Source organism: Spermophilus citellus (genome assembly GCF_964194105.1).
Source record: "Spermophilus citellus genome assembly, chromosome: 3".
Lineage (NCBI taxonomy): Eukaryota > Metazoa > Chordata > Mammalia > Rodentia > Sciuridae > Spermophilus > Spermophilus citellus.
In genome coordinates this window covers 210,791,995-210,815,313 of record NC_138184.1, presented here as the reverse complement: position 1 = coordinate 210,815,313, position 23,319 = coordinate 210,791,995, and the positions used below count along the sequence as shown (strand labels likewise).

Here is a 23,319-nt window from a genome sequence, read left to right as displayed (position 1 = left end):
TTGGAAGGAGGAGCTTCCTGCCCGTCTGTCAGTCCCTTTAGAACTTTTTGACATTTTTATTTAGCAGTTAGCGGGATCCTGTTTCCAAATGAAATCTTCTATGGAGTCCTAATACCTACAACCAACAATATACTATTTTTTTTAACTATAGTTTATAAGCTTATTTGCAAAGAGAACAATTACTATAAAGAGGACAGTGAATTTTATTTTTGTGAATACAGCATTTAACAATTGGAGGCTATGGGTGAAGGCTACAGTCTTATCTCAGCCTCAGAACTCAAATTTCTTTATTTGGTTGCAGTGTTGTGATAATCCCGGTTTGTGGTGATAAGTAGTGGCGAATGATAACAGTTTTGTTTTTTAAAAAAACAGCTTGTCTTGCAGTCACAAGATACTCATCCATCAGTCTGATCTATATGATTAAAAGCAAAATAAGTTTCTGCTTCAAAGCTGAATAATTGACAGTATGTAATAAATCACAATATAGAAGTTGGGACGAACACCCTCAACTTGCAATATTAAGGCACATATGAAAATAACCTTCGCCACCTCCTCGGGCTCATCTTTTGACACCCTCCTTTCTGCACCTCAGAGTTCATTTATGATGCTCCTTCCCCTTCTGACTTCAGCAGCTGCTCCTGTCACCTGCACATAGAGCACAGCACACCTTTCTCATTTTCCTCCTGGTGAACACATCCATTTGTCAGGGCCTGTCTCATATGTTAATTTCTCCATGAAGTCTTCAGCACCTCTTACTAAAGCACCCCAATTTAATTACTCCCTGTGTGTTTGTGTAACTCAAGCCCCCTCTTGCAGCCTAGCTCACGTCTTGGTTGCCTGTGCTCATCTCCCTTCTCCGGTGCAAGCCCTGTAAGGTGGAGCTGCACCCAAGCTGTCCTTGCAACAGCAGCAGACTCCAAGCTTGTGTTTGAAGGATTGCCACTTACTGCACTGGGGTGAACTCATATCCATACTTTTCAACCTAGGCGCTCAGAACATTTTTAATCTGGAAGGAGCCCTAAAATGGCTGGGAATGTACAGAAGAGGAAGCTTATCAAAAAGCTAAGTAAGGATTACAGACTCTTGGGAGCCTGAAGAGCTTGTTGGCAAGGTCTTATATCCAGGTATAGCGTGTACATCTTATTTGTGGTTGAATGGAAACCTTCATGAGAGCAGGGGTTTAATTCTCTTTATAGATTTCCCCCAGAAACTAGCACATATGCTGCATTTGGGAAATAGATGTTGAAATAAATTCATTCAGGAAATTAGGAGCCTGTGGCTATGTTGACCTATCTGTGTCCAGTCGAATGGCTTGCTTTATCTAGCTGTGGATGATCTCCATTATAGGCAGTTAATACAGGTTTGATTTTTGTTGGATGTTAGCTAATTTCCAGGGTCCGTCTCCAACACATGCTCAATAGAAGCCAGGCCTTCCTCTTCACAGTATCTATAGAGTAATCAGGACTGAAGCGAAATTCAAACCATGATAGAATATTGTATATTAGATGAAGCTTTGTCACTAATTAACTACTTCCTCATGAGATCTCTCTTGTCTGCCATGTGAGCCTGTATTAAACTGGATCACAGTCATTTCCTGATGGAGGTACTGATAGGACCAAGGTAGAGAGGAGAAAACCCCTGTATACTTTAAGGAAAGGGTAAGAGGCCAGGCCATTGCTTTCCCTGGCTCAATTAAAAGTGTACTGACTGTCAAGTCCCATTAGCCTGGTGGGTCACTACCTTGCATGCATTAGCAGCAGCCCCACTGTAAGGTGGCACGGTCTTGCCACTTTGTGGACACGTTTATGAAGATTGATAACAGCTAAGGTTCAGTGTTAACTTTTATTGTCAGGCAGGCTGTACAAGAAACTGTCTGGTATTGGCTTTTGCTTTGATTTATGAAAAGGTTGCCACATGAAGAAGATATCACATAAAGCAGCCCTGCTGGCAGCAGTGTTATTAGATGCCATTGTAACTATAGCAAATAATAACGAACTCTAATTAAGTCAGTTCTCCTTTCTTTTTACATCCCATGGTTTGGATGGGCCAGACCCTCTGAGCAACACAATATTCTCCTAAAGGAGAGGGGGATTCACTTCCTTTCTCCAAAGGGTTTTTCTGAACAGAAGCCAACAGTGTGCTGCTCATCATCTAAGAGAGAATCATGAAATAGTGGACTTGGCAGTTCAGTTATCCCAGGGTGACAGTGGTTGAGTAATTACCTTTTGGTTTTGCCTCTGGGCACATGTGCATGCTCATTCTGCTATGCAAACCCTGAAGGTGGAAGGAGTCTGAAATTCTGGCTCCTGAATATCTGCAGAAGCTCCAAGTAGTAGCAGGTGGCTCTTCTGGAAAATGGCACCTATAGCTTCTTGCTCAGTAGGACTTTTGTCCCCAAGGAGAATAGTCACTTTGCCTCCATTTTTTGGTTTCAATGCACTTTGGTATAGTGAAGTGTCTTTCATGCGGTAAAAACTTTCCTTCCCTTTGAAATCTTTGGTCTCCCCAGTTCCTACACTTGCATCTTAATATGAGAGAACGGCAGCTGTGTTTTCCTTTAAGCAAAGGTAGTTGTGGGGGAAGACTGTCTGTTTATCCCACGGACACATACATTACGTAAATGCCAAAAAAAAAAATTTTAAAAACCAATGACCCCAGGAAAATTATGTACATCTTTTCAACTCTTTCTGAAGCCGAGGAAAGCTGCCCTTCGAGAGGATGCCTCCTCCGGTGTTTTCTTTAGAGCTAGCAGCTGTGGGGGCTGAGGAGGGGCAGCTAGCGATGAGCACATATGTGCACAGAAACCAGCTCCCAGGTACAGACAGAGGTGTCCTTTGAGTCTCTGGCTTGTGTCTGTTTGGGGGGCAGCCACATTGTAGTCATAAAATGAACCTACGTCCATCTTAATATTCCAAAATTTAGGGAAGATTTTATGTGTCATTTATTGAATTAAATTCTGACAGCATCTTTATCTGGGGAGATGCTCTGTGAAGGTTTGAGGGACAGTGGCCTCTCAAGCAGCAGAATGAAAGAAATGGACAGAAGCATGGATCAGCTATTGCTAGGAGCAGAATATGGCCCTGACCTGAGCACGTTGCTTCTAACAGCCCCTCGTTGCCTCGTGGAGTGGCTTAGAGTGAGCAGGCAAGCCCCCACCATGAAGGAGGAAGCCCAGCAGCAGCTGGGGAGAGTCGCATTTGGCCCACAACGGCAGGAAGATGGTGCCTGGGAAGCCCTGCTCTCTGATTTGGAGGAGCCAAATTATGAAGGCTGGATGTGAGATGGTGTCATTAAAGGCTTTCTGGAGAGAGAGTGCAATTAAACATGAAGCCAAATGAGCAAGTGTGTTAATATATGGGGAAGGTGCTCCTAAAATGTTCATGAAGAAAATCTATTAATGTCATGAAACTTTCTTTTAAACACATACTTTTTAAAAAGGTGAATATGCAACCTCACCCTCAAACCAGCTTTAAAACAGGCTTAGACATTAATCAATGCCCATTCTTTTTCTCCAGAAAGTGAACAAATACACTGCTAAGCCCAGATTTTTCACGGCTTTGCTTCCCTTAGAGAGGGATGTGGAATGAGTCAGAAAAAGGGGCATTATCTGGTCTCTTTCTTACTTTCAGAAACCTTGGGTTTTGTATGACAAAGTGCTTACTGGAAGAGAGCCAGGCCTTTCATGATCTTCAACATCACAAAATGCTCAGCTTAACTGCAGGACCATAGGAAAGTGCAAAACTAACAGATTCCAACCCAGTGCCAAAGCTAGAACACTGGGGGAAAGTTGATTGCAAGGGAAGTCAAATAAATTTTATTTCAGGCATGACTTCAATCGATTGTGATGGTTCTTGCATCATTTTGTTGAAGGATTCTGAGAGTTTGATGGGTTCCACCTGAAAGTCTGTCAGGATTGATTAGTGATGTCTGCCACTGGCATCAGATTGAGAGAGTTAGCATTTTTACTTATATTTGCTATTTGTACTTTAGAAGCCTATGCAAATATCTGTTTACCCCTTAATTAACTGTGCCTAAAACAAAAATAGGAAGTATGGGAGACGGAGGAATGAAAGAAGGAAGGGAAATAGGAGAATGCTGAAAAGTGCATAATCCAGTATCAATATCTGTTCTCGGTCCTCATGTCACTTTTATTCCAACCATCAGGCTTGGTGAAATGAAATGCCTCGAAACAGAACTCTAGTTTGTTGCTTCTCGTCCCAACACTGCTCCTAGTAGGATCTCCCATCATTTCTCACTCATTTCATGCACCTGAGCATCCAAAACTGACTGGCATTTATTTGCAAGGATTTCAGAAGTTTTCAGAATAAAAACAACTACTGGTCAAATGTTCCTGAAGTGCAGTCAGATCTGCCATTTTCTTTGTAATAAGAGATTACATTAACATTACATTGTGCTTAGCAAATTTGTAATACGTGCAAAGATATTAACCTTCTGTGCATTTCTGAAATAAAGTCTCATAGGCAAAAGTCTTAGGTCACAAGTAAGGAAATAAGACTTCAGTCCAACAACAACAACAACAAATTGCATGATCTTACTTAGGTATGGATGTGCTTTAAAAAAAAAAAAAAAAGAAGTCTATACAAAGAGATAGAGAACAGAACAGTGGTTACCACAGGTAGAGGGTGGGGTGAGGAAATGGGATGATGTAGATCAGAAGATAGAAGATACTCAAGAGGAACAGTTTGGAAATCTTAATAATGTGAGGACCATAGGTTATAAAATTGTCTCTGTGTTTATAATTCGTGCTAATTGAGCAGATTATAATATCCTTTACCACAAAACAAACAAAAAGGGAGGGTAAACTACAGGAGATGAGGATAGGAATGCTAATTTGCTTCAGTAGTAACCATTTTATTATGTATTTGTACTTCATGACATTATACCCAAAATATACACAACATTTTATGTTATATGTAATTTAGCCACACTTTTAAAATTATACACTTTAAATGGGTAAATTATATGATATGTGAATTATACTTTAATAGAATTAAATAAATTAATAAAAGGAAAAAAAATGACCTCGCTCAAATACTGAGAGTAGGAAAAGCTTCATTTGTTAAACCGTTCTTCCTTCAGTCTAAATATTGATGCTTATAGCTAGTAGTAAAAGTGTAGAATTTGATAACATTTGGTAGAAATTATTGTGTGATTGATTTATCATTGTCTTGAAAAGCTTTGCTAAAAGCCCTCGTTGCTTTATTTTATTCTAGGTGGTTATGATAAAAATTATCTCATTAGTCTATTCAATTTGGGAGCCAAACCATTATTCACACCTTAAACTAAAATTACAGTCCTGGGCAGCACTTGAGATCCTCCTTCAGGGTTCTTCAGCCCAAACCCAAGCTGGAGTCGCTGGCCTTCATCCGCCAGTTTGACAGTTTGTAGTAATCCAATTAGTCAGATAAGTCTGAAATGTCTATTTCATGTTCTGCTATCTAGTCACAGCCATTATATACCTCTTACCGTATGATATGATATAGCAAAGTTCCAAATTTTACAGGCTTTTCACATAATCATTTAGTAATGTACAATTAACTTCTGAATAGGAATCAATCCGCAAATACCGTAGTTTTATGTGTTTGGCTCTGGGTTCTCGTTCATCCTTCACAAAAGCCATTTGTTCAGGCCTAGGGAAGCCCATCTTTAACTTTTATTTGGGTTTTCCTGGCATCCAGCCATGGTGTGTGTATTATAGAAAGGAGAATCCTTCAGCCCCTCCTCTCACCCATCCCTGCCTGTGGACTGGGCAGCAGGGCCAATCATTAGTGCTATTATTATTACCTGGCCATCGGAAACCCTTGGAAAATGAAATCGTCATTAGTATTTTCCTTTCCCATTGTTTCTGAATGTCCTTTGGGGTTGCAGCTTCTCAGGATGGAGGAGGGGAAGGAGCAGAACTCACCGCATGAACAAACCAAAATGGTATCTGACATTTTTAATTAACACTGGCACTTCCAGGCTTCCCGCTGAGAACTGCCAGCTTGACTTTCCAGAATGACATTTATGACCCTAAAGATACAGAAACTTGCTCAAAGAGGCTGAAAACCAGTTTCTGGCCTGTTTGAATACTGGTTTAATGGTAATAGAAATTTAACCGGGTGGTCTTTATTATTCTTAAAATGTCCAACTTATTTTACATAGGATTGTGCTAGTGTGAAAGCAAATTAAAGCAGTTTGCCATCAATTCTGTTAAGTTCCCCTCACTGCCTAGTCACAAGTAGCAGCCATGCCACCAGCAGTGGGCAAATCTGTGCCAAGTGTAATTACTTCAAATACAATTCCATTTATTCATAGGGAGGACTGTTACACCCCATGAGAACTTAATTCAGGAAAGAAAAGGTATATAGGTTTATGTTAATTACATGCCCCATGCTGGAGGTTTGATTTTTAACATGGGTACAGTTTTTTAATCCCTTTATCAAAAACACGTGCAGCAACCATCTTTTGACCCCACTGGAACACTTGGTGGGCACCTTCAAGTTATGTAAACAGTCACCAATGCTCAGATGCACTGCATTCTAAAACTTGATTTTCAAGTTGGCTGTTTGAAAGTAGAAACCACTTTGGAAATAAAGAAAAACTAATAAACAGGATCCCAAAATAACCTGTAGAAGTGCATTCGTTGAAATAATAATGATAGTGGTTAGCATTCATCCAAAGCTTACTCTGTGCTGGGTGTTGGGTTGAGAACTTAGACGTTGATCACTAACGTTCACGACAGTCTTAAGTGGTGGCAATTGATGGAAGAGTTGCACCATAGAGAGATGAAGCAACTTCCTCAGGTTTATTTCTCTTAGTCAGAGGCTGGACATGCAGATTTGGACATGCAGGTTATAGATGCTGGAGCTTATAGTCTAATGGAAGAAATGACCAATCACCTATATAACTTGACAGTGTTACCTATGAAAAGTGCTGTCAGGCTGGGTGCAGTGGCAAACGCCTGTAATCCCAGCGGCTCGGGAGGCTGAGGCAGGAGGATCGCAAGTTCAAAGCCAGCCTCAGCAATGGGGAGGTGCTAAGCAACTCAGTGAGACCCTGTCTCTAAATAAAATACAAAGTAGGACTGGGGATATGTAGCTCAGTGGTGTTGTGCCCCTGAGTTCAATCCCTGGAACCCACCCCCGACCCCCACCCCCGGCTCAAAAAAAAGTGCTGTCAAGTTCTGTAGATGTGTACCACTAGAATCAACAAAAGGACAACCAGAGTGTCTCTTAAGTGACGAATCTGAACTTACATCTTCCAACCTAACCCTTCAAAGACTTCCCATGTCTCTTGAAACAAAATCCCAATTAGGATTATGGCCAGAGTCCTCTGAGATGCCGCCCCTGACGCATTCCTATCTGCTGTGCTTCCCACACTCTACTTCCTTTCAGAACTCAGAAGGAGTTGAGCTCTTTCAACAGACGGTTTCACACACTGGCCCTGCAGCTAGCCCTTCCGTTATGCTTCCCTAAAGCCTCCTATTTGAGCCCTCAGATCCCAGTCTTAAGAGCGTACCTTTGCTCATGAATTGCAGTGAAGATGAAGTGGGGGGAGACTGAGAATGGAGAGCAAGAGACTGCTTTGGAGACTATTGAAATATTCCAGGAAGGTAATTATGGTGGCTTGGACTAGGCTAATGACAATGGAAATGGAGAGAAATGGGTTGCTTGCAGATGTCTGTTTGATGTTTAATTGACAAGACTTGGATATTGGAAATGCCAGAGGAGATGTGGCAAAAAGGACTCCCTGATTTTGGAGGCCCATTTACTGAAATGAGGAACACGGAACAGATTGTTAGGGGTAGAGGAAGGAACTAAGAGTTCGGTTTTAAGCATGAGGTACCTATGAAACCTTCAGTATAAATGGCAGGGGGCAGCCCCCCGCATAAGAGGACTGGGATAGATGCAGAATCTGATAGCTTCCAGCACACAGATTGCATTTAGAGCCATGAGAATGGTCGAGATACCTGTGGGGAGAGTACAAGAGAGAAAAGAGCAAAGACCTGCCGCCCTGCAGCCCTGAGGACTCCAACATTTAGAGATCAGTTAAAGGTAAGGCAGAGCTAGGAGGAAAAGCAGAAGAGTGGTATATCATGAAGCAAAGAAACTCTTTCAAGAAAGAGGGGTAATTTACTGGAACCCATCTGTGCTCTGGTCAGTCTTATGAGATGTCTATGAAAAATAACTGAAAGCTAAAGATTTAGCTCAAGTGGTAGAGTACTTGCCTAATGTGTCAAGCCCTGGGTTCTATGCCCAACACTAATCTTCACCACCCCACCACCAGGAGGTGGAAAAAAAATTATATATAAAATCTCTCTCCAAAATCCCATTCAATGGTGCTATTCCATTGAATGCTGGAGTGAACACATTGGTGTGGATGGAAGAGTGGGTAGAAGGTAAGGAAATGGAGGAGGCCATGGCAAGGATAGAGTTGTTAGAGCTTGGCTTTCAACAATATGGTATCTTCCAGCCACAGCTGTCTCTTTGGATTTAAATTCATTAAAGTTAAGTAAAATTTAAAATGTATTTCCTTTGCTGCACTAAGAGTATTTTAGGTACTCAACAGCCACATGGCTGTGGCCACCGTGTTGGACAGCATGGATTCAGGACTTCTCCATCACTGCAGAAAGTTTTTTCTGGGTAGCTAGAGTGTGTTGGAGTGCTGGTGAAAATGACTTTATATAGGAAGAGGTTGAGGATACGAGAAAAAAAAATCCCACTAGAAGGCAGAGTAAAGGGCAGGTGAGAATTGGATCCATGGGTAGGAATTACCTTTCTTTTTATTTTTTAAAATATCATTATATTTCATTTTGTTGCAGATCTTAGCCTTTCTTTTTATAAGACAATTCTTCCCCTAAAAAAGGGGTGGGGGGAGGAGAAGATGGGTGCAGATCTAGGTTTTATGATGGAAAGCAGAGAGAGTTATCCTTTGGTTTTTATTTTTCTCCATGAAATAGAGACCAGGTCATTAGCCAAGAGCAAAAGGGGGTAAAAAGGGATGTGACCCCAGAGGAGGTTGACTGTATCGTGAGTGACATAATAATGAAGGGGAGAGTGAGGTCAGCACAGAAGTGTGATGACATCGTGGGCAGGACTTACTGTCTACTTGGAAATTTACACTGATTCCAGTTTCCCTAGTTTTGTGATTTTTCTCAAGAAACACTCAACTGGAAAGCTGTATTAAGGGACATTCATAAGGCAGACATTTGTAGATGGGGGCTGTGTGTAATGGCATAGATTAATACTGCTGAATTGGAACCCTTAGGGAGATGTAAAACTAATGGAGCTCAGCATGGTGAATCCAATCCAGACTTGAATTGAGAAATGTATTATTTGGTCCTGCAGTAATACATCATTATGCCTTTATGCGGGAATCACCGAGATTCCACCTCTGAAATACTGGAGTATGAGGCTGATCATAATCATTTGGAGAATTTGTGTAGCAGATTGTTGTTTTCTGTACTTCATATTTCGTCTTGTTCATTTTAAGTCTCAGCAGCAGCCCAGAAAGTTAAGCCAATTTGCTAAATCTTGCCTGTCCTCTGAAAAATACTTAAATCCATTTATGTAACACAAGAGAGGATAAGATTGTATGATGTGTTAGGATTTAATGCCTTCTTATGACATCAGTACTGAATACTTCAGTTAATCAGAAGGAAAAAAGATCATTAGATTTTTAAAGTTGCAAAGTTATTGTGTGGATGTGCCATAAAGGGACATGTACTTTAATATGTTTATATGCCTGTATAAATATTTCAATTTTTATGCTACAAAGCACCTTGAAGGTATATTTTCTTCTAATTTTTGTATTTACTTTATGATGGAGTATTAAGTAGGGAAATTTTAGCAACTATTTGAATCCATCGTGTACTCCTCAAGATTAGTAAATAGTGTTACCATACCATGTAAAACTAGTTGTGCCTAATGCTAGAAATGAAACACTAATAATTAGCAATTTACCTTTTAAATTCTCTTCTTAACCAGTTCCCTTAAACATATCCATTTCTCCATTGCAAAGAGACTGTCTTTCATTTCCTGGGACTTGGGGGAGTAAAAGGTTAATATTTCTAAGGCTCTGAGCTTCAAGGATATAAGGCACTATATACAAAATTGTTGTTATTTGAGCCCTTTTTTTAAGCCTCTATGTCCAACCTTTTGAAATGAATTTAGTTCCTATGGAAACTTATTGCTGCTATAGATAGTGCCTTTATCCACGAGTGAAAAATAAAATCAATTCAGAGAATGATTTTATAATTTTATAACATGGCTTGGGAAATGGACATTAGGAATATGTGTAGTTGTGCTCCTTGGCTGTTATACTGGTTCATATTGGATTGTGTTTCGAAAACAACCTTGCAAATGTCACCATCTGTGCTCCACTTTGAGGCCAGAATAGGTAAATAGAGATTTAATAGAAGTTTCAATGGATATTTTTTTCTATTAATGCAACAAGTAGTAGCTTGTGAGAAGGCCAGGTATATGACAGATATTTTAGGAGGTGGAAGAGATGGGAGAAATCTGGTTGATTCCGAGCTGAGGCTGGCCTTTTGCAGGCTCTTCATTGAGAAGAATTTGTGTTGGTAAGAATGAAAAGCTAAGGGCAGAGGGACTGGAGACTGTAGTAATAGTACATGCATGAAGTGAGAGCCTAGCACAAGATGATGATGGGGAAACTGAGGAATAGTTGACGGCAAAAAGCATTTCAAAGGAAGAACTAACTGTCTTAATGGCATCTTACATACAAAATATTATAATACCAAAAATAAAATACCCTGAAATTTAATGCAAAAACAGTATTGCTGTTGATGAAAAATGGAAGGAAAATCTTGTCTGCATAAGAAAATAGAAAATAACAAAATTGAACATATCCAGCTGATACTTGGCATAGAGTACTCAAAGGTAGAAGGAATCAGATCTAGCCCTGGCTTCAGACAGATAAGAGTACTATCTATCTGTGTATTTTATAGAAGAACTAAAGAACTGAAATCCAATGAAATCTAAACTCAGGGCTGCTGACTGGTGAAGAGTCTAGAATTTCATTCTCACCAGAGCAGTAGGAGAAACCCCAGGAACTGTGGAAGAAGAAGGGATAAAGACCTGAGCTTTGGGAGTCATTGTAATTAATAATTGTAAGAGAATTAATTGTAATTCTCTTGTAATCAAGAGAGGGAAAGAGGTGGGGCATGAGTGACTCCAAAGACAGAGGAGGGACTTAACTGGGAAGAATTCCATGGATAGAGAAAGCGCCCAGGCCAGAGTTCCCTGTTACACTTACTCCCAATGCTGTGACCCATGACTTCACTAATTTGGCAGTTTCTCTGTCCTTTTTCTCACAAGGTTACTGAGATATTAAATCAGGACTTGTGCCAAACTTGAGCTGAAGGCTAACAGGTAGGGAGGCATTGAGTTACTTCCCAATTTACATTTTTGCCTTGGTGTAGCGTTGGCATGTGGAGTTTCATATCTGGTGTCTTGGGGTTGAATTTTTTATCACTTTTCTATTTAGTGCCACAAAACCCATGGAAATGACATTACCATTAGAAATTGCAGGGCCTAGGCATCTGGAGGGAAAGCAAACTTTCTCATAGTGATTTTTTCAGGAGCACACATCATATAAATATGGTATACCATTGCATTTTAAAAATTATTTCTTGATAAGCCGTATATATACATGATAGAAAACCCAAATGTTATATGCAAAAGTCAATCTCCTTCTCAACTCTGACCGCCTATCCAGTTCCCTTCCTTGGAAGCAACTGCTCTTTCCAATTATGTATTTTTTTTTCAGGTATATTTCATGCATCTATTGACACATAGATGTCCTATGATTTTAAATTGAACTTGCATACATTATGAGCTTATGTAATCATAGTTGACCAACATCCATAAATTCCTATTTTTAAGTGTATTTCATGCCAGGCTTTCTCCATTAACCATTAGCCAACCATTCATTTGAGAGCACATCTGTCTTAGAGAGCAAGAAAGGGGCTTAAGCTGGCAGAACTGGAGATTTGGTACAGGTATGAGGAGATGGCCATCAGCTAATGCACAAATAACCCCTGTCTTAGAGATGTTTATTTTCTATGTAGACAGGTGTGCCTCAGTGAAAAGTCCAACTTGGGAGATACAGGAGGGAGTCTGACACGCCCCTCATCAGTATTGAGCATCCCTGGGAAGTCCTCTGTCCGAGTGCAGCCGACCTGCAAAGCCCTGGTACCTGAGCAGGGACAGAGGACTTCCCAGGGATGCTCAAGGACTTCCCAAGCTGCTCTGTGCCAGCTTCCGTAGGAAAACCCTCCCTTTCTTATGAGTGGCTTGCTCTCTGGATTCCTGCCGCAGTTGGGTGATTCATCCGACCTTTGAGGTTTCCCACCCAGCAAACCGTTTCCTTCCACTCCTCCGCCACCTCACCACCCTCATTTTAAAATATTCTTCACTGTGGACTTTTTGCTTGAGCCAAGAAATCTGTGTGTTACTCCTCAACTTCACCCTCTCTGCACAAACCACATCCTCCTCTCTTCACATCTTTTAAAAATACTTGAAAACTCATCTTTTTCACACAGTCTGCCTCAGCTGGCCAACTTCCGAACACCTTTACTCCTTGCCCTCACTCTGTGTTATGGGAATGTGCTTGCACAATGTGTCCTTGCTGAAAGTGTTTTCGCTCTTTAATCTCTATGTAAATTTCCATAGGAATCTGAAAAGAAAAAAGTCCATTAGTGGCAGCCCTGCCTCCTGCTCCAGCCTTTCCCCATCTTCGTTCACTGCCTTCCCTTCCTTCTCTTCTCTGTCTGGAATATCTGCCTGCCCCACCACTCAGGCCTGAGCCCTTCCCATTCCTTCCTTCTCCAGCCAGATTTAATCCCTGCCATCCATATTTTGCCATTGCCAGATGATCCCCGTTAAGGCAGCTCTCGTGGGGCCAGTGAGCCTCCTGGCTCTCATCTCCCACAGTGCTCAGAGTATGTGAAGGACCCACCTAATCCCACTGCCTCCATTTCTTTGTGTCCATTTTCTTCTTTATCAGTTTCCTGCCGTCTGGCTTCTGCCTTGTGCATTAGGCTGAGTTCCTCCTCCAGGTTGCTAGGAATAGCATTCCGTGGCCTCTTACCAGTCTTCATTCCTTTAGACCGTCTCCTCTGTGACGAAACTCTGGTCCCCCAGCCCTGTGTACTGCCTTATGTTGCTGCTTCTCTCCAAGCTCACTTGTCCTCCTGTTCCATCTTCCTTTCTTGTCATTTCTCAAGGCCCAGCTTTCTTTCCTGCCCTCTCCCCGTGCATCTTGGGGGGGGGGGGGGTTTGTACTGTGTGATTATAGTCTTGCCCGAGGGCTGAGCTCCAGCTGCACACTTTAGATCCTGGGGCAGTGGGGACTCCTTTCCACCTGGGGTCCTGACAGTGCTTGAGCACTCTCATCTTTACATCCCCGAGTCACTCTGTGATTCTCCTAGCCCTTCCTCTCCTCTCCTTCCGTGTCCTTCCATTCTTGCTTGCTAGTCCTCCATCTTGCCTGACCAATCCCCTCATCAGCTTATTTCACTTTAGCCAAGCACTACTCCACCGGTGGGCCACCCAGCCAGGGGATCTCCACTTCCGTCCATCTGATTCCTTCACATCAGATCAGCTTTCTAAGGTGATAACTTCACTTATGTTCAGAAAGGCTGGTGGCCTGCCATCACCTGTGCAGCAGAACCTGAGCATGCCATCTCTTTTCGGAAGATTGTATGTCCAACTTCTCCCTTCTCAGCGCTACCTCGCCCCACCTACAACCAGTTCCCTGACCATGCTGGACTTGCCTGAGCCAGGATCTTGGCTCACATTGGCCCTCACAGATTCCTCCCTACCCCTTACAATCCTTCCCTTCACCTGGGGGTCTCCTCTCCTCCAGAAACCCCCCACGCTACTCCCAAATAGAAGCAATCACTGCCTCCCTCCTCAGACCTCTCGTTCCACCTACTTGCTGCCCCATTTCCTGAACACTTAGATTCCCTATGACACCTGTGACCTTGAGGAGGGTACATCTTTCATGATAAGCTTTTGGGGGTGAATTTAGTGTTCTCCCCACTTTGTTCCTACACATCCTTTATTGCCTGGACACAGTGGCCTCAACCCATATGGAATTCTGTCTGCCTGGCAACCCTGCACCCCTGGGGGATTCCCTCTTTCTGTGGCATGTCTAGCATCCTCCCCTTCCAGACATCGAAAGAGACATGGAGGACAGACAAACGGCTTAACTCTGCCCCCTCCCCAGCAACCGCTTCCTCCTCTCCTCAATTTTGATACTTAAAGGGCCAATCAGTGTGGGTAATTTTTTCCTTCCCTTGTCACTAAATAAATACATTTGCAGTTCTTTCTGTTAAGGGAGCCAGACACATTCCTTCCAGTGTGTATCTGGTATTTAGATCTTGCTTTTTAAATGTAGTGGAAGAAAGAGTACCACCTAAAGGAATGTAAGACACTTTCTCACTACTGACTTAAATTGTGGTCTTAACTTAGTTTCTTAGGATGTGTCACAGACCTCATTGAGATATGTGACAGTTTTTAAATTTTTCAAATTAAGCTCTTCTTGGTTTATCTTGGTATTAAAAGCACACTCTCTTAAATTTGATCCTACAGGAAAGAGGTAGGGGTACTGCAATGTATTTTTATGCCTGGGTGACTCAACTGGAATTTCACCAAACTCACCCCTCAAATCTCCCCTCAGCCAAGAAGCAGCATAAAAAATTCATCCCAAAGGGTAATTCTTTTTGAAAAATTATTAAACACCTAGAAATAGAAGCTCGGCATGACTGTGGGCTCTCAACTGTATATCTGCACAGGGTGCTGCTTCTGTACTGCTCAATTCACAGGAAGATTCGGTGATTCTCTATTATTACGACAGTTAAATTTCATTGATAACAATAACACAGTAAGGCCTTTAGAGGTAAATATTTCTCCAAAGATGGGAGGTTATATTTGATGTTCATTAAATTTTCTCAGAAGCTCTTAGGTTTATTGCAAGCATCCTTTGTCAGAAAACCCTGGTAGATTGCCAGGACTGGCACTCCACCCATTGGTTCTACCAAGGATACCGTTGCTGGCTTTCCAATTCTCTCTCCTCTGAACTCAAAGTCTTTCTTCAGGAAGAACAGGTGATGAGCAGGGCCTTTCGAGAACTTGAAATTAGAGTTCTCTTGGAGAACAAGTGCCCCAGTTTGCTTTAGTTCCCTCCTCTTTCCCGTGGCCTTCCCAGTGAGTTCCTTGCTATGCTCCATGGGTCAGCCCTCTCTTTTTTTCTCCAACTGAACCAATATGGCGCATGACTCCTATAATTCTGGTAAATTATTCTGCTTCCCAGGTTTCTTCTACTTTCTCCAACTTATCCCAGTTCCTCCTCTCTCCCTTCTGCCTCCAAATCTGGGCATTGATCCAGGAACAAATTATCCCGCTTTCTCCTTCTTGGCAACATCACTCACAAGCCATCGAGTGCTGACAAAAGGTACTCCTGCGAAGGAAGCAAAGGAGGCTAAAGAGCAGTAGTGGTGCCAACCGGAAGTCACCCGCAGAGCCCTCCCAGCAAGACTTAGCCTCAGCATTCTTGTTGTTGGTAAGTAGGAAAGTTGGTTTCTGGCTGCTCCTTCCTTGTGGATTCTCCAGTTGACTCCGAATTTACAAGTTCCTACTGTACACAGCTATTCTCACCTCTCCAAACCATGCCTGTGTTAACATGTGTCATGAGCGCACACATGGAACTTTTATCTGAGGAAAAGCAAAGAGTTTAGAAAGCTTATGATTAGGGGGGATTCATAATTCAAGGTCAACGTCTCTGGCGTCTGGATCCACTGGGCACCTGTTCCTGCTGGCTGGAAAGTTGGTTCATGAGAATCTTGAGGCCAGTCTTCACTGTGTTCACTAGTGGTAGATTTCTTCTTATCTGGAATATGATGCATTTGGCTTGGGTCATTTCTAAAACTAGACATCTGTGTTTGCCTTGCAATGTGTTGATGTTATTCCCTCTTGATCTCTGATTATAAGACCCCATGTACACTTCTGTCTCGCCCCGCTGGACTATGAGCTGACTGTCAGCAAGGATCACATCTTATTTATCCCCTGTCACAGTAGATGGCACGTAATGAGTGCTTAATAATTGTCTGTGACTTAATCATATTTGTTATGGGAGTGACCAAGTGGATGAAAGAGTGAATGAACCCACCAGCTCCTGTTTTCTACCCTTGGAACACTTAGGAACATTCCAGAGTAGCAGTGTGGGGGAAGAGAAATAATTCACAAAGCACAGGGGCTAAAATAACTGAGTCAGTGTCAATGTAAGTTCAACATATCATATAGATACACATGTTTAAGGAAAAAGAGATCTAAAGTTGATGCATTATAAATGATTCTCATGTTCTCAGTTGTCTAAACTATTTACAGTTAGATGAGAGTAAATGCCATGCTTTTCAATAATAATAATAATAATGCTTTTCTTGGCTCTGAAACCACAATATTCTATTATTAAGATAGTCAAATAAGACTAATTTTGTGCATAGGATTACTTGGTCTCATCCACACATGGATACATCCTGTGGGGATTCAAATGTAACTTGCAACCCTGAAATCTAGTTCCCAAGTGTTGCAATTTTGTAACCACCGGTTGATCCTGTGAACTGTGATTTTATCTGCCCCTATTGTGTGCAGGGCAGGAGGTCCTGCTTCTACCCGAGGGACCATATAGGAGCCGCTGCACTGTCACTTGTAAACTCACTAGTGTCTGTTTTACTGCAGCATTGATGCCTGACGTTCATTAAAAATAACAATATTTCAGGCATTGGTAAGAAGGTGGGAGACCTATATGTCTAAATGAAGTCTTCCCCACCAACACCACAGTGCAATATGGTAGCTGTAGAATTTTGTCAGATGGAAAGACCTTGGGAACTTAAGAAAGCAGCATCCCTAGTTTGTCCTAAACGTGCTGTGATCTGGAAGTCAATTTCAGGTCTTTCCAGATTGAGTTAATGTTGACATTGATTCTTTTTGCCCCACAGTCTAGATATATTTTATGTAAAGTAAGAATTATTTTATATCCTATTGAGGTAAAACCTGTAATGTACTTAATATGAGTCTAGAATACCATGATATGGTAGAAAATAAAAATTAGCCAACTAATTGGGTTTTTTTGCCTCACATCAGATGCCTGACTTCACAGATCTTTTCATCTGAATAATTTATTTCTTGTCAAAGGTATTATTACTTGGAAAACTTTTCTGGAAAAAAATTCTTTTACTAATATGAAGTCATTTTTAGCCTCTCTGTGTCGTCTGATTTTAAGAGACTATTTGCAAAACAAAATAGTAAGGGCTCTCATTCATTGAAGACTCAGCAGAAAATGGTCCCATTTTTCTAAGTGCAAAATCCTAAAGAGAGGCCGGAGTTCTCCCGCAGTGAACTTGTGCTGAGTGATCCAAGGTGGCCTGATCCCATTCCATTTGGTGTGGCAGGTGAGATGCCCAGAGAGGTTCTCAGTGAAGGGAAGAGCAAGAGCTGCCTCCTCGGGCAAAGATACTGGGCGTCAGGAGTCCCCCACTGTTAGAGTGCACTATTCTTCGCTGGCTGCCACCCACCAGCCAGCCTATTAAATCCCCACACTGCCTCATTTTCCCAAGTACCTGGTATGATTGAATAAGAATGAAAATGCATTGCAAAACTGAAAAGTTTTTTGCTTACCTTACATTTTGGTGTGTTGATGAGTGAGGTCAGTTGGCATAAGAACATTGTATCTGTGGGTGGAGACAGTCGCATCCTCACGAGAGCTGGGATAGGTGAACAGAGATCTTGTATGGGATTTTCTGGATTGAGGACTCTTACTCAGGATCCTAAAATCTGATGGAAGGAACACTGGCTATGTTTTCCCCTCCCTCCTTTCCAGGTTACCTTTTGTGGATCCCAATTATGGAGTTGTGATTCTGACATCTTTTTCCTCAACTAGCAGATTGAAATAGTAAGGTATTTTCAGATAGATACTGCTCTCAAGCCTTGGGGTTTCAGGAGAGAACTCTCTCTATAGGCCTCCCTCTGTATCCACACGGGATTGGTTCCAGGACTCCCAAGAACCTAATATCCACAGATGTTCAAGTCCCTTATGGAAAATGGCTTAGTATTTGCATGTAACCTGCATATGTCCTCCTGTATACTTTAATTCATCTCACGATGATTTAGAATGCCAAATACAATGTAAATGCTGTGTAAGAAGTTGTCATATTGTATCATTTAGGGAGTAATGACCAAAAAAAAAAAAAAAAAAAGACTGTCTTCAATTCAAACTCATTTTTTTAAAAATATTTTCTGAGAATGGTAATATGCAGCTATGGAGGGCTGGCTGGACTCTCTTGTAATCTAGCCAGAGCTGATGGTTTCTTTAACAGCACTCAAGTTGAGTTCGTTGGTTGAGTGGACAGTGCTCCTGATGGTCTGCTGTCAGCTTGACTGGTTCATTGAGCACCAGGGGTACTCAAGGCCAGTGTGCCCTTCTCTGATGACCCTTGGTTTTTTTTGTTTTTTTTGTTTTTTGTGTGTGTGTGTGTGTGTGTGTGTGTGTGTGTGTGTTGTGATGATGGACAACATAGTAGTTAACATTCATTATTATTAGTAATAGTTGTTTGTGAGGGAAAATCTCTTCCATTTTTATTTTATTCTTTAAGAAATCATGTCACAGAACGTATGTGCAAACAAATGGAAACAAAGAAAGCAGGCACCTTTGGAAGAAATTTGGCCTCTCAAGCATAATTATGGAAATTTGATTATAGCCCAGATAGAAACACCATTAATGAAATGGTTAGCAGTTATTAGGAATGTCAGAAATGCTTGGAATTGAGTTCTTTTTCAGATCTTACGTTTTTAGAAAAAGACTGTTTACATTTTATTCTGAACATTTTATTAGAACCCTGAAATATAAGGTAAAATAAAAATGAAAAAAATCATAGGAGATAATAAATATATTTTGGATATTTTTCTTCCTTTTTACTACCTTACACTGGCTTTATTATAATAAGAGCAATGAGTGAATTGTTAAATCATTTTAAATACTAGCAACATGCTTAGCAGCTTTAGTTTTATGTTTTGAAAGAAAAGCAGAAACCCTAGACACTGGGCTTAATGTATAATGAACAGTTTTGTGCAAAATAAAATAAGAGATTCTGCATTGTGCTGTAGGAATTAGGTTTAAAAGATTTGACTCCAGAGCTGTGTTGTATGCCTGCTTTTAGTGTGTTAGATGTGGTTTGATGAGACTGTGTGACCTCATGAAGGATGCATCATTGGATCCTGTTTAAAAATCAGAATTTTCCTTTTAGCACCAGCCATTTTCATTAATTCTCTCTCTACCCTCCCTCCCCCTCCTCCTTCCTTCCCTCCCCCAACCCTTCCCTTTCTCCTAGTGGTTCATTATGATATCTGTAGAACTCTCTCAGGTACTTACTGGTCCAAATACATGCCAAGGATCTTCTTTGCATGCGCCTGCACTCATAATGAACCATTTCTGTGTTCCTGCGAGCTTTAGGAATTGTGGCTTCTAACTGATTGTCATTACATGACTTCTTTCACCTTCTGAGTGAAGAGTGGTAGGAGAAGAGCTATCTCCATATTTTTTTCTTCTCTGAAGTTACCCTATTATATTTGCCATTTATATTAGCAGAACTAAAAAGATGGGTAAGTAGTTTCCTTGAAATTTAAAGCTCAGACCCACATCAAAGAAGAGTCTAAGACATGAAAGTAGGAGAGACATCAGTGAAACCAGCAATGGCTGTAAAACAGGTACCCAAGTAGAACCGTATTGGAGGGTCTTAAGAGGAGACTTGTGAACACTGTTTAACTCAGCTTCATTTTTACTGAAAATGTTTTCATTTCTCTTTGATCAATTAAGAAAATCTCCTAAGGAAATAATTAGAAATTGTAGTAATAATTCACATCCATCAGCAGGTTATTTGAAATACTGTAAAATTGGAAACAGCCTAAATGGATATTCTTTTTCTTTTCTCTCTTTTTCCAAAGTTTCTACAGAGGACCTGTCAAGTATAATGAGAAAAATACTTGGGTATATTTTCTTCAGTGCCTTTTAAGTGAATATTAGCATTGAACATTAGCCAAAGCCGGAGGAAACAGTTTTGTTGGCTATAGAATACCACCAGGAGTAATTCTTTTGATTTGTTTCTTGGACAAACCTTTGGTTCTCCAATTCTGCCTTCATGTGCTGACCTGCTTTGGCCACAGCTGCCACTGTTGGTGGCAGGAAGGTCAAGCTGAAGGCAGGCTTCTTGTTCTTGTGGAAATGAAGAGAAGGAAAGAAACTAAGAATCAAAGGACAGGGAGAAAATAAAAGAGCTATGCATAAGGTATATTCCATTAAAAGTCCCCAACAATGTCAATAGACCAGAAAACAGGATTTTTTTTCCTTAATTGTTTTTGATGAACGTATATTCTCAAAAGTTGACTTTATTCTACCAGTTCTTTTTTGCTAAACTTGTTTGTTTTGGTTTTTGATGACCGTGATGTCTTATTGTTCCAAGTTCTCTAAAATTATATTCCATCTTCCTCTTTACAGCCTCGCCATTGCTTTGTTGAATCTTCCTTACGAACAATGAGATTGAACTGTTTTAATGTCCTTTGCAACTAAGATTTAATTTTCCTTCTTAGATATCTTGAAATTCTGCCTTTTGTTATTTTTGCTTAATAATGGCTTTTTCCATCAGCAGGAATGAAAGCAGTCAATAAAAGTCTATTGCCGACTCTATGATTACACAGAGGGTTTACCATAATGCATATTGGAAATGTCTTTGAAACCCTTTTCCTGAATGGAGGGTGCCATGGCTCGTGCTTTATGGCCTTCTAATGCTAGACGGTAATCTCATTTAGCATTTTCCCAAAGTGAAAACAGTGCATTAGGGCAGCCTAACAAGCATGGCAGATCAATACAGAGGCAGAGCTTTACCCTTACAGATTAATCCAAGGAGAATGTACCAGAGTCTACCCCAGGAACTGGGGGACAATTATGCTGATTTTACCACTTCCCTCCCCCCTCTACCATCTAATCATCAATACAGGTTAAAACATATACAAAAAGGATTTCAGATGATGGCTGCACTCACACTCATCCAAACAGACTACCAGACAGGAAGTCAAGGGCCCTGGAAGCAAGCAGTAGTATTGATTTGTGGTGATAAAAGTATATTTTGACACATTCCAAATCATAAATAACTCATGGACTTCAACTTGCATGAATAATAGCTCAGCTCAGGGTAAATGCTTATATGCAATTTATATTACCTCTTTCTAAGGACCCCACAGTTTAGATGAATTATCCCATTTCAAATAGTCTTTTTTAAGGTAAAAAAATGTATACACACTGTCTTCTTTCTGGTGCACAGTGCGTCGATGCTCACTCTTCCGGCCTTTTCCTCTCCATACTGGGAAGGGCCATCTCTCTGATGAGGTTTTCCTAGGCTTCCCTCCCCACCCTCTTCCCCTTGACTTTAAATCTAAGATACTTTGGAGACACATCAAGTTGTGAGCACCAGGGTAGAATGAAATTCTGCTGTGAACTGCTTGAGTAAGTTATCATTATTCCTGTATTTACTAGATTCAGCTGACCTGATGCTAATCATATTTTATTCAGTATTCATCCAGATGCAGGTCTTGCTACAAGCAGTCAGTGGTATCTGCACCTGTGCTCTTGGAAATACAGCTGACTCTTTTTAAATGCTGGTGTTCATAGTAGAAGATTAGGGAAGTCTGTGTCCAGAAAAATTCACAAACATCTGAACTTGAAATCTTAAAAAGAATTGAAACTCCTGGGATTGGGGTTTAACTTCTGTTCTTGGGTATTTGACCAAGTAGTAAGGTAATGAATGAAAAAGTAAAAGCAAAGTTATGTAAAATTCGCAGGAGTATTTTTTCCCCTGTATGTCTGCCTTCTTTGGAGAGCAGTGGGAAGTAAATTCCCTTAGGGACCAGTAGCATGGTTTGCATTTCTATTTCAGCAAAATATATATTAGCTTAGTGTGTTGGATAAAAGTAATGAGGAGACAAATCGTCACCCAGGGGTTTCCTTATTGATGGGAAATATCTCCTGTGTTCTCTAGGGGTTTTTTTAGAACCCATTAAATTTAAAATAATGTGATTTCAAGATTATATGGAAATAACAAATTTAAATTTCAAAGACAGAACTGATAAGAAAAGACTGGAAGCATTTTTTGTTAAACAAAACTAATTTGAAAAAAAAATGGATTCCTAGATTAAAAGTGATAATTTTATGTATTTTCTCCATGTGCATTTAGTTCTTAAAATCCAAGTACCCCTACCATGTTAATAAGAATATTTTATTTTTGTTTGTATAATTCATTTGGTTTGCTATTTTTCAAGTGTGTATTATGAACTTTTTTGGAAACATTTACATTTGGTAAAGCATATTCACTGAGAATAATTAACTAAAATCTGAGATTTCTGAATACAATTGCAAAATTTTATCCCAAGGAATTTTAAAATGCTTTCCTTCCACTCATTTGTATTCATTCAACAGATTCATTACCTGACTTCTAGAAGAGATAGTTAATCTAAAAGGAGAGGACACACACACAAAAAGATAAGAGTCCCACTTGGAAATTGCGTTCCAGTTAATGTAGGCTAGCAAATGGCACTGGACTATGCTAGTCAGTCACTGTGGGGTGAGGAAGTGAATGGGGATCAATGGGTCACCATAAGGAGTGACAGACTCCCGGGGGAGGAGAGCTAGTGAAAGTCACACCCAGAAGGCTGCACTTGAGCAGTTGGAAGATGGATAGGTATTTTCCAGATTTATAAGCGTTTGTTGGTGATTTGGGTGCAGAACGCTTCCAGATCAAGAGCAGCAGGAGCAAAGACACAAGAAGTGTATGCACCAAACCTGAATGCAGTTTGTTCAGGCTGCAGCTGTGTGCAGGGTGAGGATGGAGACGAAGGAGGAGGCAGGAACATGATCAAGAAGCACTGTGCCTGTTGGCCTTGTATTTTATTTAAGAAGTAGTAAGGAAAGACACTGACTCGGATGTATGTATTAGGAAGAACCCTCTGGAAGTCGTGGGGGCAGGAATAGAGGGCAAAACACTATGACAGAGACCTGTTTGGAGGTCATTGCTTGAATACAGGATATAAATAATTTGGAACTGCAATAATGACAGTGGGCATGGAGAAGGAGGACTGCTGCTCCAACTTCGTGACCTGCTGGACGTGGGGATGGGAGGAAGAGTGAGGCCTACAGGTTTCTGGCTTGGCAGGCTGGCTACAGAGTGCCACACTGTTCACAGGGGTT

At 40.9% G+C, this 23,319-nt stretch overlaps 1 protein-coding gene across 1 annotated transcript in view; it reads left to right on the top strand.

The window, feature by feature from the left end:
- Positions 1–23,319, top strand: part of CHCHD3 (coiled-coil-helix-coiled-coil-helix domain containing 3) — a 278,902-nt gene that overhangs the window by 244,150 nt on the left and 11,433 nt on the right. The window lies entirely within an intron of this gene.